The sequence below is a fragment of the Schistocerca serialis genome, chromosome 4 (assembly GCF_023864345.2).
Source record: "Schistocerca serialis cubense isolate TAMUIC-IGC-003099 chromosome 4, iqSchSeri2.2, whole genome shotgun sequence".
Taxonomy (NCBI): domain Eukaryota; kingdom Metazoa; phylum Arthropoda; class Insecta; order Orthoptera; family Acrididae; genus Schistocerca; species Schistocerca serialis.
This window is the reverse complement of record NC_064641.1, coordinates 823038495-823055377: the sequence shown is the minus strand read 5'-3', so window position 1 is coordinate 823055377 and position 16883 is coordinate 823038495. Positions and strand designations below refer to the sequence as shown.

The 16883-nt window shown below is 42.8% G+C and overlaps 1 long non-coding RNA gene across 1 annotated transcript; it reads right to left on the bottom strand.

Moving 5' to 3' along the window:
* Window positions 1-15678: 15678 nt before the first annotated feature.
* On the bottom strand, window positions 15679-16289 carry LOC126473282 (uncharacterized). Its single transcript, XR_007586431.1, has 3 exons — window positions 16156-16289; window positions 15881-16035; window positions 15679-15783 (listed from the first exon to the last, which is right to left on the bottom strand). It is a non-coding gene; the product is annotated as an uncharacterized LOC126473282 (long non-coding RNA).
* Window positions 16290-16883: the final 594 nt, after the last annotated feature.

Genomic DNA, 16883 nt, shown 5'->3' with positions numbered 1-16883 from the left:
GCCATTAGCCTTACATAGTTTGATAGCTATCGTATGAAATGTCTCAACAAGAAGAACGATGTATTCACAACAAGGATAAATAAAAGTTAAGTATTCGAGGAGCTGCATACTTTTCTTATTAGAATTCACTACTTATCCTGTTCCAGAATTCACGCCCGTCTGCGTTAGATAGCGCGCATTTCGGCCTCCTCTATCTACAAGGTGTTGGCACATTTGCCAACACATCAGTATCGAATTGAGAGACATGTACCAGGATGTTGAGCCACACGAAGCTATTATACTCAACAAAACATTTCACATTCTTATCCAACTATAGCTGAGTAATATCTTTCGTATTTCCCCCACCCTTAACCCAGGACTTAATTTGGCCAATCAAGATAACAGCCATTTCCATTTAAGACACATTTTGTACTTTCCAATAATGCCATAATCATTATTTTTGTGCAACAGTGATAGTGAATTTTGGTTTACTTATCCTTCCGTATTACTTCAGTTTACAATGCTGTAAAATTAAATCTGTTTTTATTATTCATGTTCCAAAATAGAATCATCCTGTTGACCAATCAACATTACAGGAGTAACCTTTTACCAGTTACCACAGAAAATTTCCTCTTTAACAGGAATCTTTTTCTCCAACAGTCTATTTGCATCATTGCTGTTGTACAATCTCTTAACTTTCCCATTGTTGATTCTATAAGCAATGAAGCCGTTGGATGTGGTACCTTGTCTCTAACAAAAGACGTCTATAAAGTGGTATATAACTAATGTACATCATTGCAAGTTTCGTATTATTATATTGCACAGTTTGTGACTCTCGAGAAAAGCTTCAAAGTTCTTTTCAAGCACATGTATTTTCAAAAAGAAAACTGATGTTCTTCCGTTTTTTCCTACTGCTTTCTCCTTTTCAACCCAGCAGGAAGTCAGCACAATGAGCCAAGAAATAGGCTCTCTGACTTCTTTATGCTTTCCACATGAAAATTAAGTTCTTGATAGAATGGCGCCCATCATGTAAGACGACTACGTAGAATATTTCTTTTTATTAAAAATTTTTAAGGCACAGTGGTCAGTATAAGCCATATACAGTTGACAGAATTCTTATTTTTTTATTTTGCATATAATGTTTTGCCCTTAGTTGTGTCCTTTCATGGGGATAACGTTCTACTTTGTATAGCTTTTAATTCTCCTCACTTAAGTACATTTCCTACTCTTGACAGTTTAAACTGGCCTATAATATGTGTTCACTGTTCTACTTTGTTCCAATTAATCATTCATCTTTGACCACTTGATACATTGTAATATGGGTTCTCCTTCATAATTCTCCTGTCACCTCTAATGGCACCAATCTTGTTGGTGAAATGTTGTAGTTTACACAGCACCTTTTCAAAACCTAATATTTGACTCACTTTTTATGTTGGTCCCAAAAATGTAAGGTATGACCTGTCCCAATCCATCACTATCTTTCAAGGAAGGTTTCTGTGAGGATGATACAATGAGATTAGAACATGTGTTACATTATTAACAACTGCATCAATACTATACAAAGAGGAGAAATGAGTAACAGGAACGAGTACCTGTCAAACCATTCCTTACTTATCTTCAGGTAACTAAGGACTGCATTGTTGGCATATGAAAATGCAGTAGCCCTACCATTCGTACTGCAGAAGTAACTGGCATTTCGGAGGTAATTGCAAAAATGACAATATCTAGGTATTAAGAAAGGTCTTTATGCTCACAAAAAATGAGGACGCCTAAAGCAAATTCTGGGAACCAAGATAAAGCCATTTTAGATGCAAGCATCAAAAATCTGTTCATGCCAGCTACAGGAATTGTCAGAAACACAGATATGTCAACGATTGGAGTTACTGTCTAATGACGCCTTCAAGTTACTGGTTTCCATCACTCCCAGCCAATAAGGAAACAAGCCAGCACGACCCAAAATCAGAAGCACATATCATGTTCTACCTCCAGCACCTCCATATGGTAAAGGCTTCTAGGGCTTGGTGATATGGGCTGACCAAAAATAAATTATCTGCACATTGGTGGAGACCTGATAACCCTCACTACTAATAATCTCCAAATCAGGTTGTAGCCACTGCACAAAGTCGAATGATATACCTCTAATCATGGCTATTTGCATAACTACAGACAGAGTGGGAGAATTGGTTGAAATTTCATCCAAGACTGACGTTTAGGAATACATTCACAGTTTGGAAGAATGTGTACTGCCAACATTTCGATCTATATTTCGCAGAAGAGATGTCTTTTTTCATTCCATGCACAACAACAGCAGTATACACACTTGGAAAACAACCAAACATTAGTTGAATAGTCATGCAAAAGTACTAACATTGTACTTATGTACTAGTCTATCTATCTATCTATATCTGGATCCTGCTCCAGCTACTGGCGGATCTGGGTGCTGACGAGTCCTCTCCATTTGGCTCGGTCCTCCCACCACTTTTCTTCCTCCACTTGCTGCCAGATGACACCTCTCCTTTCCACAGATATTCTCACTCCCATTTTTCACCATGTTCTTGGGCGCCCTCTAGGTCTTTTTACATCCATCTATAGTTCTTCCATAATTTTGGGGAGTCTCTGCCCATGCATCCTCTTTACATGCCCACACCATCTTAATCTCTTTTTTTCAATTTTTTCTCTCATTCTTTCATGTTTAAGGTCCTTTCTAATCTCTACATTCCTTGCTCTGTCCGTTCTTGCTTTTCCCTTAACTGCTTTGAGAAATTTCACTTCCCCTGCTTGCAGTCTGCTCCACTCCCTTTCTGTCATTGTCCGTGTTTCTCCATCCTAGGTGACAACAGGGAAGTAATAATTCTTATACATAAGGAGTTTTGCTTTTTCTGAAACTTCCTTATTCCAAATCAGGTGTTTTATAGTTTGGTAGAAATTGCCTCCCTTCTGTAACCTCCTATTAATTTCGTTGGTTATTCTTCCATCCCCAGATATTTCACTCCCTAAATAAGTGAAACTTTCTACCACTGTGAGGGGTTTTCCATTCAGGGCAATATTTCCATTGATCCCTTTCTCTCTTCCAAACACCATTACTTCACTATTATCTTTATTTATTTTTAATCATACCTTTTCATTATTTCCCTCCATGCATCAAGTTGTAACTGTACATCTACCTCTTTATCACCCCATATTACCATATCATCTGCAAAGCTCATCTTTTTGTCTTTTTCTTTTACTATATCATTAACTGCTCTATTCATTCCATCCGTCACAACATTAAAAAGTTCAGGAGATAGAATAATTCCTTGCTTAAGTCCTTGTCTTATTTCGAAGCATTCAGAGTTCCCCAATGGTGTTCTAATTATACAATTAATTCTACAATTGTGTCCTCTGTACATTGTCTTTATTAAATTAATGTATCCATCTTCTATATCCATCTTCTTCATTTCTTCCCAGAGTCTTTCCCTGTTAACTGAGTCATATGCCTTTTCTATGTGTGTAAAGACGATTATCACCCTTTTGTTATACTAGCAACTTTTTTCCATCAGTTGACAGATAGAAAATATCAAGTCGATCGTGCTTCTTCCTTTCCTAAACCCCTGCTGTTCTTCACTCAGCTCCTTTTCTATCTTTTCACTTATTCGGTTTAGTAAAATTCTTTCAATTCCTAGTGCTACTGAAAATTGTTCCACGGTTGGAGGACTGGAACAGAGCCCACTCAGCCTCTCAGTGCGAAATGAGGAGCTGCTTGAATAAGAAGTAGCGGCTCAAAAGCTGGAAAGACGATCCCACTCCCCTGTATAAAGCATCTGAATGACGCCCTATAGCAGGCACTCCGTGGTCCTCTGGACCTGATCTCGGAGTTAAGTCTTTTTTCTAGATATAGAATCAGTTCAATAGCAATTTCTCCTGAGCTTCATATGTCAATGGTATGGGAAGAAACCTTATTACAGGTCCCACTCAAATGCAAACTGAACACCCACCACAATGGGACCATGGAATGGCTCCATTCAAAAGTAGTCACCACAAGTGTTAATGCATTTATCTCACTGAGAGATGAGACGATCAGTTCCTGTTTTGTAGGTCGCGGTCAGCCGGTGAGGGATCAAAAATCGCACCCAGTTTAGCACTTCCTCATCTGACTCAAACCGACGTCCGTGCATGTCTTTCCTCGGGTGGCCAACGATGTGAGAATCACGTAGTAAAAGATCTGGGCTGCATGGAGGGTGTTGCAGTGCTTCCCAACGAAATCACTGAAGCGTAGCTATCGTCCGATTGGCAGTGTGAGGGTGGGCGTTATCATGCAACAGGATGAATACGTCCAACAGCATTGTGATAGCCTGAGGGCACACGGCAAAGTCAACAGTGGAAACATCCCGCATCTTCTCCGAGGTAGCAATGAAGAGAGGATTTTCCCGTACGATCATTTCACGAGTGTACTGTGAATATCGGGTATGCGGTAAAACACTAAATCTCCGACATCGCTGCGGCCCGAAAAAGATTCTGCGAGAAGGGTGCCAACGACGACTGAAGACAATAGTTCAACGTGACAGAAATGCAACCCTTCTGCAAGTTTCTGCAGATTTCAATGCTGGGCCATCAACAAGTGTCAGCGTGCGAACCATTCAATGAAACATAGTCGATATGGGCTTTCGAAGCCGAAGGCCCACTCGTGTACCCTTGATGACTGCACGTCAGGAAGCTTTAGGCTCCTCCTGGGCTCCTCAACACCGACATTGGACTGCTCATCACGAGAAACATGTTGACTAGTCGGACGAATCTCGTTTCAAATTGTATCTAGCGGATAGACGTGTACGTATATGGAGATAACCTCATGAATCCATGGACCCTGCATGTGAGCAGGGGGCTGTTCAAGGTGGTGGAGGCTCTGTAATGGTGTGGGGCATGTCCAGTTGGAGTGATACGGGACCCATGATACGTCACGAGACGATTCTGACAGGTGACACGCACGTAATCATACTGTCTGATCACCTGCACCCATTCATATCCATTGTGCATTCCGACAGACGTGGCAATTCCAGAAGGACAATGTGACGCCCCACACATCCAGAAATGCTACACAGTGGCTCCAGGAACACCCTTCTGAGTTTAAACACTTCTGCTGGGCATAAACGCCCGAGTCATGAACATTATTGAGCACTTATGGGATGTCTTGCAACATCTGTTCAGAAGAGATCTCCCTGCAGGATTCATGGTGCCGATTCCCTCCAGTACCACCTCAGACATTAGGCGAGTCCATGCCATGTCGTGCTGCGTCACTTCCGTGCGCTTGCGGGCACCCTACACGATATTAGACAGCTGTACCAGTTTCTCTGGCTCTTCAGTGTATGTATTTCTACCGCACTCCTGTGACACGAGTGCACACTCCAGAACAACTGGTCGTATCTTTACAGGTAACTTCAGCACTAACAAATAACCTCATAGCCAGAAAAGAGACGCCTCCATTTATTCCAGTAACTGATCCATAAGGACAATGGACGCTCCTATATGTGCGTCGGAGACTGAATCAGATAAAGTGAAAATCCCTCCTTCTATAATCACAAAACACGTAAATAAGAAACCTGGAAAGGGAAAAACGAAACTCTACACTAGTCTCAAACACAAGTAGCAGTAATACAAACTACCACATCGACATCAAAAGACATTAAAATACCAAGAGGCCACAAACATCCCAGAAAACCGAAGACCAAAATGGTCCGCACAGCAATCACGCGAAGAGTTACGAGAGTTACAAAGTAAACTACGACGGATCGGTAAAATGTTAAAAAAAAGATGGGAGGTCACACGGACAGAGGAACATGAGGCAAAACCAAAACCCAAAACGGACGAACAGATCGATGACGCGAACGCTGAAGAGCAAGGAACGGAGACGAAAACCTGAATATACGTTAGACACTTCCTTGAACTGATCTGAGCACAAAGGTTAGTAAACGTGAGATCATAGCTCCGCTACCGTCATGTAGTGTTACAAATCTGCAAGTTTTAATAGAATCGAATTGTGTGTTAAATCAAAGCATTAACAAATTACCTACATGCTGCAGACTTAGAAGCCTGGAATGAATGTAACCGAGGGTTACCAACATATGCTGACAGCGTAGTCGGCACGGTAGCTCAACGTGATTGGTCAGAGGGTTAGCTGCCCGCTGTAATAAAAAAACTGAGTGAATTAATCAGCGGATGTCATAGGATATTCGCCCCGAACAAATGCAACGAACAATACCGAAGAAAATGAATTGAAAAAAAAAAGATAGTGTAGTATCGCGGACGCAGCTGATAACACCAAGCCTCCCAAAATGCACAAAGGATTAACTGTACAAAAGCCAAATTAATTGTAATCAGAGGCTATCCTTGGACGGCATTCAAGTTAGGGCACGTTATTCTTAACGTATATCACATTATTCGTGAAACTAAAACAGCTAAGCAGGAAGTGATAACTGAACTGGTGGACCCACAGAATAATGTGTACAACACACAGTTGTTATCAAGGACTACGTTATGAACCTTTATTCTGAATATTTTACAGAACCGGTAATTAATAAAATTGCACAACAGAATATGGTAGGAAACATAGAAACAACGGTTACTACGATAGACAACACGACGTTATTAGAGACTAAAATGTCTGTGGAAATAGAGAAAATAAGAGCTGATGCACGAAAAAAAAAAAAAAGAAAAAAAAAAACGGCAAGCGTAGACGGAGTGGCAGTTAAATTTTATGTTCACTAGGCACATCACTGTTGCAAAAATTAGAAAGATGTTCAACGAATTAGTCTTCAACAAAATTATCCTTCGCAGCTCACAGAAGGTTTAGTAGTATTTATACCAAGAAGACCTCGTTCGACAACCTTGTCAAACTATTGGCCAACCGCGCTGTTTTCTTCAGATTTCTAATTATTCACATGCAGGATAAAACGCATACTCTCGAAAGTGGCTGACAGTATCAGTCCGGTGCTGTAACCAGACGCCGGATGCTAAATACGCTAACAGAGTGCAAAAACATCTCGTGCATCACGTGGGCCTGCAAGGCCATAACGTGCCAAGCATTTCTTGTTTTCGGTAAGGCGTTCGACAGGCGCATCACGCTTTCTTGCTTAGAATGTTGAAACATATGGAATTAAACGATATTTGCTGTACATAATACAAAAAATGCTTATGTGGAACATACTCTAAATGGAAAGTTAATGGCCAATTAACGGGGCTTAAACACATAATAAGACGTTAAGACAGGGCTATCCGTTGTTCACGACCCTAAATGTAATCCTATTGGAGCCACTTTTAAAAAAAGCACTACCTAGAATTCCCAGGTATACGGATTTCGACAACATGAGTGTATGTCGCGAGTATGCATACGATGTCGTATAATAGTCACCAACATGCGAGATGTACAACGGGCCCAAGTAATTACACGGGTATACGGGATTACATTACTGTTACTGGTGACCAACAAGTACAAATAAATGTCGCAGTTCGTATTGTTAGGAGCGCTCCAAGATTACATTAAAAACAGCAGGCTGCAACAAACAGACACAAGAAAACAATTGTGCATGAGTGTCGCTGCAGATCACAAACTAATGGTGAAGCGCAATTGGCATGAAAAATTCACTTGGTACACACTACTTTCAAAAGAACACTCTGGAATGAATTTATGTCGAACAGAGAAAACGCAACTAATCAGTAGTTACATATATACCAAACAGCGTCATACTGCAACCACCTTGGCAATACTTAATGACATTACTAAACACACCTTAATTGTGCGGGCCGGTATATCTGCAGAAAAATACTTCTTCAAGTACGTTTCAAAAAAATAGAGTTAGTACATCAGCAAGGAAGATTAGAACTCAAGGATTCACAATGGCGGTGCGCTGCGATGTTGATCACAAAAAGTTAAGAATACTACAAAAAAAAATCAAAATGCTATTAGTCACTCGTTGTTTATTTGATTTGCATCTCCAGGATAGGATGTAGCCATAAACACGTTGCTCAGTTCCAAGTAGTTCGTAGTGAATATGCTGAAGTAATCCATGTGTGAAAAGTCTACTTAGAACTGAACAACATTCAAGCAAATTACCAGACAACGAATCTTTAGTTGTCTCAAACTTTACAGAGCGCTCACCACGCCTCCTGAACGGAGAGCTGTAGAATATAAATACCCGCATAACAACTAGACAACAATCCAGAAGAAAACCACAGTCGATCGCTAGGAACCAGAACAAATGCGTTATTGTATGAAATTGTCAATGAAACGATACCTACGGGAGAAATGATACATAAAATAATGACTCACTCAATGTTTCATGAACTTCGTGTTGCATGCAATATCACTTGGTAGGCACGCTTGCACTTGCGTATTCATTTGCAGAAACCAAAGCGAAACTTGGAATTGGACGACGAAGAAGCTTGCAGTCGTAAACAAGACAAGTGAGAGAACGACAGACATAACGCACATAACCAAGTGGACCATCAGCTACGTCAGGCAGCGAGAAACTACAGTTACATTTGGCTCCTTGGTCAATAAGATCACAACGCAATCTCCCTCCCGCCCTCTTTCCCTACAGAACTATTTAATGTCCATCACGGCTCAGCACCAAATTACAAGAAAAAACAAACATTACAGGAAATGGTTCCAAAACATTGTAAAAGCTAATATTCCTACAGATTATCCATCTCAAAGAGTCACTTAACAATGAATACTCCACAGTATGACCAGCCATTTGATTCTCGTAACTTTAGAGGTGAAACGATATGTGGCCAAAAGATATATTGTTGTTGCTTTCTCATTGGAACAAACACTGAGGCAACGTACTGATTAGTTGACACATACCTTAAGACACTCACGCATGGAAAAAAATTGCCACACTTTTTTTTTTTACTTTTGTTTGCTTTGGCTTTAAAATTTCACAGTCAGCCTGCTGCACTACGCAGCACTCCTGACGTGAAGTTACTTGTTTTTAGTTCGCGATTTGTTTTTGACACAATGTTGAGAGGTCAAAAGAGCCTTGTCCCACAGTTACGCCATCGTTAATCGGATTTGGCATGTTAATGTTTAAGGGTTGGCCGGATGCCTTCCTGCCGCCACCCCGTACCCCCTGGGACAGAATTAGTTCAAATGGTTCAAATGGCTCTGAGCACTATGGGACTTAACATCTGAGGTCATCAGTCCCCTAGAACTTAGAACTACTTAAACCTAATTAACCTAAGGACATCACACACATCCATGACCGAGGCAGGATTCGAACCTGCGACCGTAGTGGTCGCGCGGTTCCAGACTGTAGCGCCTAGAACCGCTCGGCCACATAGGCCGGCACGGAATTAGTGTACCCTAAATGTCTGCTTCGAGTACTCCATGGAATAGTGCGAAAGTGTTCAGATGTCTGCGAACCGTGGAACTGAGGCGGAACATGGGGACCAGCCCGGTATTCACCTAGCGGGATGTGGAAAACCGCCTAAAAACAACATCCAGGCTGGCTGGCACATCGGCCCTCGTCGTTAATTCGCCGGGCGGATTCGACCCGTGGACGGCGCGCCTACCCGAGTCCAGGAAGTAGCGCGTTACCGCACTCGGCTACCCTGGCGGGTTAAAAGAGACCAATGCTCTCAGGTGTCAAGTTATTGAAGACGGGCGAATAGCGAAATATTTTTGCCTAAAAAAGATTTCATAAGGCGGAAAATACTCGGAGGTGACAAAAGTCACGGGTTAGCGACATGCACATACACAGAAGGTTGTAGTATCGAGAACACAAGATATAAATGGGTTGTTCATTGGCGGAGCTGTCATTAGCACTCATGTGATTCGTGTGAAAAGGTTTCCGGCGTGATTACGACTGCACGACTTTGAACACGGAGTGGTAGTTGGAGCTAGATGCATGGGACATACCATTTCGGAAATCGTTAGGTAATCAATTCCGAGATCCACAGTGTCAAGAGTGTGCCGAAAATACCACATTTCCGGCATTACCTCTCACGACGAACAGTGCAGTTGCCGACGACCTTCACTCAACTACTGAGACCAGCGGCGTTTGGGTGAGTTGTCAGTGCTAACAGACAAGCAACACTGCGTGAAAATACTTCAGAAATCAATGTGGGGACGTACGACGAACGTATCTGTTAGGACAATGTGGTGACATTAGGCGTTAATGGGCTATGGCAGCAGACGACCGATGCAAGTGCCTTTGCTAACAGCACGACATCGCCTGCAGCGCCTCTCCTCGGCTCGTGACAATATGGGTTGGGCGCTAGATGAGTAGTATGGTCTGGTCACATGTACCAGATTACGGCTGGTAACAGCTGATGGTACATTCTGAGTGCGGGGCAGACCCCACGAAGCTGTGGACCCAAGTTCTCAACAAAGTGCTGTGCAAGCTGGTGTTGGCTCCATAATAGTGTGGCCTGTGGTTAAATGGACTGCACTGGGTCATCTGGTCCACGTTAACCGGTCATTGACTGGAAACGGTTATGTTTGGATACTGGGGAACCATTTGCAGCCATTCGTGGACTTCGTGTTCCCAGAAAACGATGGAATTCTTATGGATGACAATGCGCCGTGTTACCGGGCCACAATTGTTCGTGATTGGCCTGAAGAACATTCTGGACAGTTCGACGGAATGATTTGGCCACCCAGATCATCCGATATGAATTCGATCGAACATTTATGGGACATAATCGAGAGATCAGTTCGTGTACAAAATACTGCACCGGCGACATTTCCGGCAATATGGACGGCTATAAAGGCAGCATGGCTAAGTATTTCTACAGGGGACATCCGATCGCTTGTTGAGTCCATGCCATTCGAGCTGCTGCACTACGCCGGGTGCAAGGAGTTCTAACACGATATTAGGAGGCACCCCATGACTTTTGTCACCTCAGTATATGTAGCTGAGAGTGCATTATGTGGAAGCTACGTGAGTTCGAAGGAGCGCAAATTACTAGTGGTCATATGGTGGATGCTACCGTAAAGAACGTGGATGAAGTGTTTGGTGTTTCACGAGGCAGCACATCGAACATTTTTACCACGTACAGAGAAAGTGGGAATAGCATCTCCAGGCTAAGTCACAACGCTGACGAAAACACAATGTGAACGAATGTATCCGGACACCACCAAAAATATACGTTTTTCATATCAGGAGCATTGTGCTGCCATCTACTGCCAGGTACTCCATATCAGCGACCTCAGTAGTCATTAGACATCGTGAGAGAGCAGAATCGGGCACTCCGTGGAACTCAGGAACTTGGAACGTGGTCAGATGATAGAGTGTCACTTGTGTCACATGTACATGAGATTTCCACACTCCTAAAAATCCCTAGGGCCACTGTTTCCGATGTGATAGTGAAGTCGAAACGTGAAGAGACACATACAGCACAAAAATGTACAGGTCGACCTCGTCTGTTGACTGACACAGACCGCCGACACTTGAAGAGGGTCGTAATGTGTAATAGGCAGACATATATCCAGTCCATCACACAGGAATTCCAAACTGCATCAGGATACACTGTAAGTACTATGACAGTTAGGTGGGAGGTGAGAAAACTTGTATTTCATGGTCGAGCGGCTGCTCATAAGCCACGCATCACGCTGGTAAACGATAAACGATGCCTCGCTTGATGTAAGGAGGGTAAATATTTGTCGATTCAACAGTGTAAAAACGTTGTGTGGAGTGACGAATCACGGTACACAATGCAGCGATCCGATGGCAGGGTGTGTGTGTGGCGAATGCCCGCTGAACGTCATCTGCCAGCGTGTGTAGTGCCAACAGTAAAATTCGGAGGTGGTGGTGTTATGGTGTGGTCGTGTTTTTCATGGAGGGGCTTGCACCACTTCTTGTTTTGCGTGACACTATCACAGCATAGACCTACATTGATGTTTTAAGCCCCTTCTTGCTTCCCACTGTTGAAGAGCAATTCAGGGATGGCGATTGGATCTTTCAACACCGTCGAGCATCTGTTCATGATGCACGGCCTGTGGCGGAGTGGTTACAGAACAGTAACATCCCTATAATGGACTGGCCTGCACAGAATCCTGACCTGAATCCTACATAACGTCTGTGGGATGTTTTGGAACGACGACTTCGTGCCACGCCTCTCCAATCGACATCGATACCTCTTCTCAGTGCAGCACTCCATGAAGAATGGGCTGCCATTCCCCAAGAAACCTTCCAGCACCTGATTAAACGTATGCCTGCGAGAGTGTAACGTGTCATCAAGGTTAAGGGTCTGCCAACACCGTACTGAATCCAGCATTACCGATTGAGGTCGCCACGGACTTGTAAGTAATTTTCACCCAGGTGTTCGGATACTTTTGATCACATGGTGTATGTGCCGTCTAAGCCCGTGGTCTAGCAGTTCCGTCGCGGACGCGGCCGATGGCGTACGTGGTTATGAGTTTCGCAGTACACTCGCCAGCAGAGTTTACAACACAGTGCAGCTATTATTGTCCAGTGACTGATATAGACACGGAATTCAATATCCACAAATGCAACGTGAAATCTGTATTCCAAAATGGTTTCGAATATCCCAAAGTACCCGAGTCGGATGAGTGGTTTCACGACAAGATAGATTTGGGTGACAATGAAATACTAGGTTTTCAGTACGATTTATCTTCTGGTAAACCTTCCGGGATGTAAGGTCGTGGTCCATGAAACTCTTCAGCTCCTAACGTTTCGTCCAGAGCTGCGCTGGACATCTTCAGAGGGGTGTTTCTCCTCCGGCAAGACTCACCGGAGGAGAAACACCTCTTTGAAGATGTCCAGCGCAGCTCTGGACGAAACGTTAGGAGCTGAAGAGTTTCATGGACCACGACTTTACATCCCGGAAGGTTTACCAGAAGATATGTCATCCGGTCGTGAAAGCCTTCATACTATGATCAGTACGATTTGTTTCAAAACGCCATATATGTTAAAATATACGGTGATGGAGCTTGTACAAGAATTATTATGGATAGAACTCAAGGAGCTGCATACTTCATACACACAAACTGAGAGGTCAATGAGCTGGCTATCAGTTATGCATGTCTACGGACACAGAATTATCTACGTTCATTTTGAAGGGGCACTGGATCTGTTTCGGAAGAAACGTGCCTGTTATGGAACCGTTCTGCAGATAACGACTGATAAATGGATCGGAAGTAAATAGGTACTTCAGTGTAGGCAAAGGAGTGAAAAGTGTTAGAACCGATTTACAAAAACGTATTCCATCATATGTATTCATTCAGGAATTTAAAGCTTTTGTAAGCACCTGCGCTAACTGCAGATCCACAGACCACTGAAAATCTGCTTGTGTTTGGTTGATTTGAGGGAGGGGAGCAAACAGCGAGATCGTCGGACCCATCAGATTAGGAAAGGAGGGGGAAGGAAATCGGCCATGCCCTTTCAAAGGAATCATCACGGCATTCGCCTGAAGCTATTTAAGGAAATCACAGAAAACCCAAATCAGGATGGCCGGACGCGGGTTTGAAGCGTCGTCCTCCCGAACGCGAGCCCACTGTGCTAACCACTGCGCCACCTCGCTCGGTAAAATCTCCATGTGCGAAAGTAAATAACTTGTACAAAAGCGTTCGCTTGCAACCAGACGCAAAACTTAGAAACTTAAGAAACGGCCCAATAAATGCAAGTGTGTTGCACATTCCTGCAAGTCGAACACACAGCCCAGCAGGTCGTACCTTTACAGGTAACTCCGGCATTAATAAATGACCTCATAGCAAGAACTGAGACGCTTCTGCTAAACCCAGTAATTGATGTTACCGTACGAAGAATGAACGCCCCTGCTCGTGCTTCCGAGATGGAACCGGAGTGCAAATTTCTCCGTCCGTAATTACAAAACATGTAACACAGAAACTCGGAGAGGAACAAAACGTGTCTGTCGAAATGCTTACCGAATTTCCACAACAGACTCAAACACACGTAGCAACCGTACAGATTACTGTGGCAAGATCAAAATACATTATAACACCACATGAGGTAACAAACATCACTGATGAGGAAAATGACAATACACCATAGAAACACAGAAAACCAAAATGGTCTGTGCATCAACAAACGCTCAAAGAATTACGAGAGACAGATAATAAATTACGACGGACCCGTAAAATGTTGAAAAAAAGGGGGAAAGTCAGAAGGACACAGGAACTTGTGGCAAAAGCAAAAACCAAAACGAACAACCAGGTTGATGCCATGAAAGTTGTCTGAGAGGACACGGAGACGATGAAAATGACTGACTTGAATGCATTAGACACTTCTTGAACTAGTCTGAGGACAAGGGAGACTAAACAAAAAATGGTTCAAATGGCTCTGAGCACTATGGGACTTAACTTCTTAGGTCATCAGTCCCCTAGAACTTAGAACTACTTACACCTAACTAACCTATGGACATCACACACATCCATGCCCGAGGCAGGATTCGAACCTGCGACCGTAGCGGTCGCACGGTTCCAGACTGTAGCGCCTAGAACCGCTCGGCCACCCCGGGCTGCGGGACTAAACAATTTTAGATGATAGCTGCATTAAAATCATGGGAGGTTATAAAACTGCAATGATAGATGTTAATAGAATGGAGTTGTACGTTAATATTAAAGGGGTCCGACGGCTTTATCGTTAACTCTTCCTTTTTCTGCACATTATGCTCTTATTCTTCTGGCTTTTTTTTCCTTTCCTTCTGCCTCTAAGCATGAGCTGAAAAATTCGGATTCTACCTTTAAAATTTAGGTTGATCCCGAAGATTACGAGAAAATCCGCGAACATGATCACCTACATTGCATTTACTCAGACAGTCAGGAAGCGTCTTGTAATTTCTTTCACAACCTGGAACTGACCGCACAAAGCTGGGTATTCGTCTTCTTTATTTTGAACATTAATGTGGCCCTGTTTTTGAGTGATTAAAAATAGGGGAGCCGACGTCCAAGTGGAGCATACAGGTGAGCGGCGCATCAGATGCCCTCTCCTATACATTGGAAAATTTGTCCAGTATGACATTCGAGTTGCAGTCTCGGAACTACCCTAGATACAAATGACAGTTTTCTCTCCATTACTGTTTTTCTTCAAAGGTTGGGTCAGTTCACAGCACAAAATTGTATAGCACTTTATGGCAGGATATCTCAGATCGTAGATTTCGAGTGTTTCATTTTCCTGAATGGCACACCTTCAGAAAACAGGGGTCTTGGTAACCTGCAGTAGAGTTGTCTACACTGGTACACAAGGTCTGGTACTCAAATGCACCTGCAACCACAGAATAGTTTAAAGCTGGTGTCTGACTAACTGGTTCTATCCTAAGATAGCAATAGTGGATGGGTACGAGAGCTACTGCTGCTTGTTGTTTGGTAGGTAGACCTATGTGTAGCCGACAATGGTGAGATCAACATTCTGGGGTGCAGCAAGTGTGTAGTGGTGTATGGCCCAAGCCACAGAAAGTGCGCTGTTGAAGTTCCAGACCACAGCAATAGCTCAGGGCACGGAGAAAGTTACAGACATGGGTGACAGTCAGGATGTTGAGAATGTGCCATCAAAGTTGCAGGCCAGGGCATGAAGGCATGGTGTGGCAAGTTCCAAAATTTCTACAATAAATAAAATAAATGACACTCATAAGTATATAGTGTGTATGTGTGTGTATACTGACTCTGACACAAGAAGAAGAATAAAATGCAAGATTCAAAAAAAAATTTTTTTTCTAGTACTTTCATAGAAAATCATTGGCGCTCATATTGCTAAATAGGTTGTCCATCTCATCATCTAAGGGCATGATGAATCTTAATATTCGGTCCAGTTTAGAACATACATATATATCCTCACCCGTTATCAATAGCACCTAGAAAAGAAAGAGAAAGAAACATAAACATCATAGGAAAGTGGAATTAATTATTGTAGATAAAGAATAAGAACCAATACGAATTACTAATACTCACGTATCCATCCATCTGTAATTTGAGTCTGATCTCTGCGATCTTAGGGTAGAAAACTGCATGATGCTCTGGAATGGGTAGACTGACTCATTTCGCTCGGTGTCCAGGGGCTGTAGTGGCTACCCATTCAGTCATCGTGATGTTGTTGTCTATACCAACTAAAAAAAGGAAAAAATGTAACGTTTTTCGCAAATGTAATGTAATGTAGAAAGAGTATCATGTGAATTGCTACTACTTCTAGTACCACTACTATTACTTCTCCTACTGCTACTACTAACGTTTTCGTTAGCTTATAACTGATGACATTCCACGTGAAGTCTGGGTCGAGAATGGCGTCAACACATTGTTAGCTATCATTCCATCATGCTCATCTCACTTGGCATCAGCATCGAACCTTTGGCACATTTTTATGATACCATGCAAATCATCTACAAACAAAAAACAGCATTTCATTAGGATTCAGCCTAAATTATTATTATTATTAGCACCTCTAACGTGAATTAACAATTATATACAGTTTCATTGACAACTTAGGCCGTCCTGCACGAACTTTGGGTGGAGAATAGTGTTGGAACAACGTTAGTCAGCCTCTCACACGTATGATTAGCCATCGGTATTTCAAAAAACAAAAAAAGATTATACATGTGAGAATTAAGCATATACAGGGTGATTTTTTCCACCGTGTACAAACACTAGGGATTGATCGATGAGAGAATATGGAACAAAAACGGTCTAATGAATTTATGTCCAGAATTGCTTCGTTTCCATGCTAGAGGTCATTTATTCAATCATACTTTGTTACAGAGGCTGCGGTCTAATACGCGCTGTACCATGCAGCCACAGTTACAGTATGTGCTGAAAATGGTCTCCATGTGCCTCAATGCATGCGTGCACACGCCATAGCACGTCCTGTCTCACACGTTGATATTGGCCAGGCTGCATCTGAACAGCGTCAAAGGCAGCATGAATATGCTGCTCCAGTGTCTCCACATCTGGAGTGGGCTGT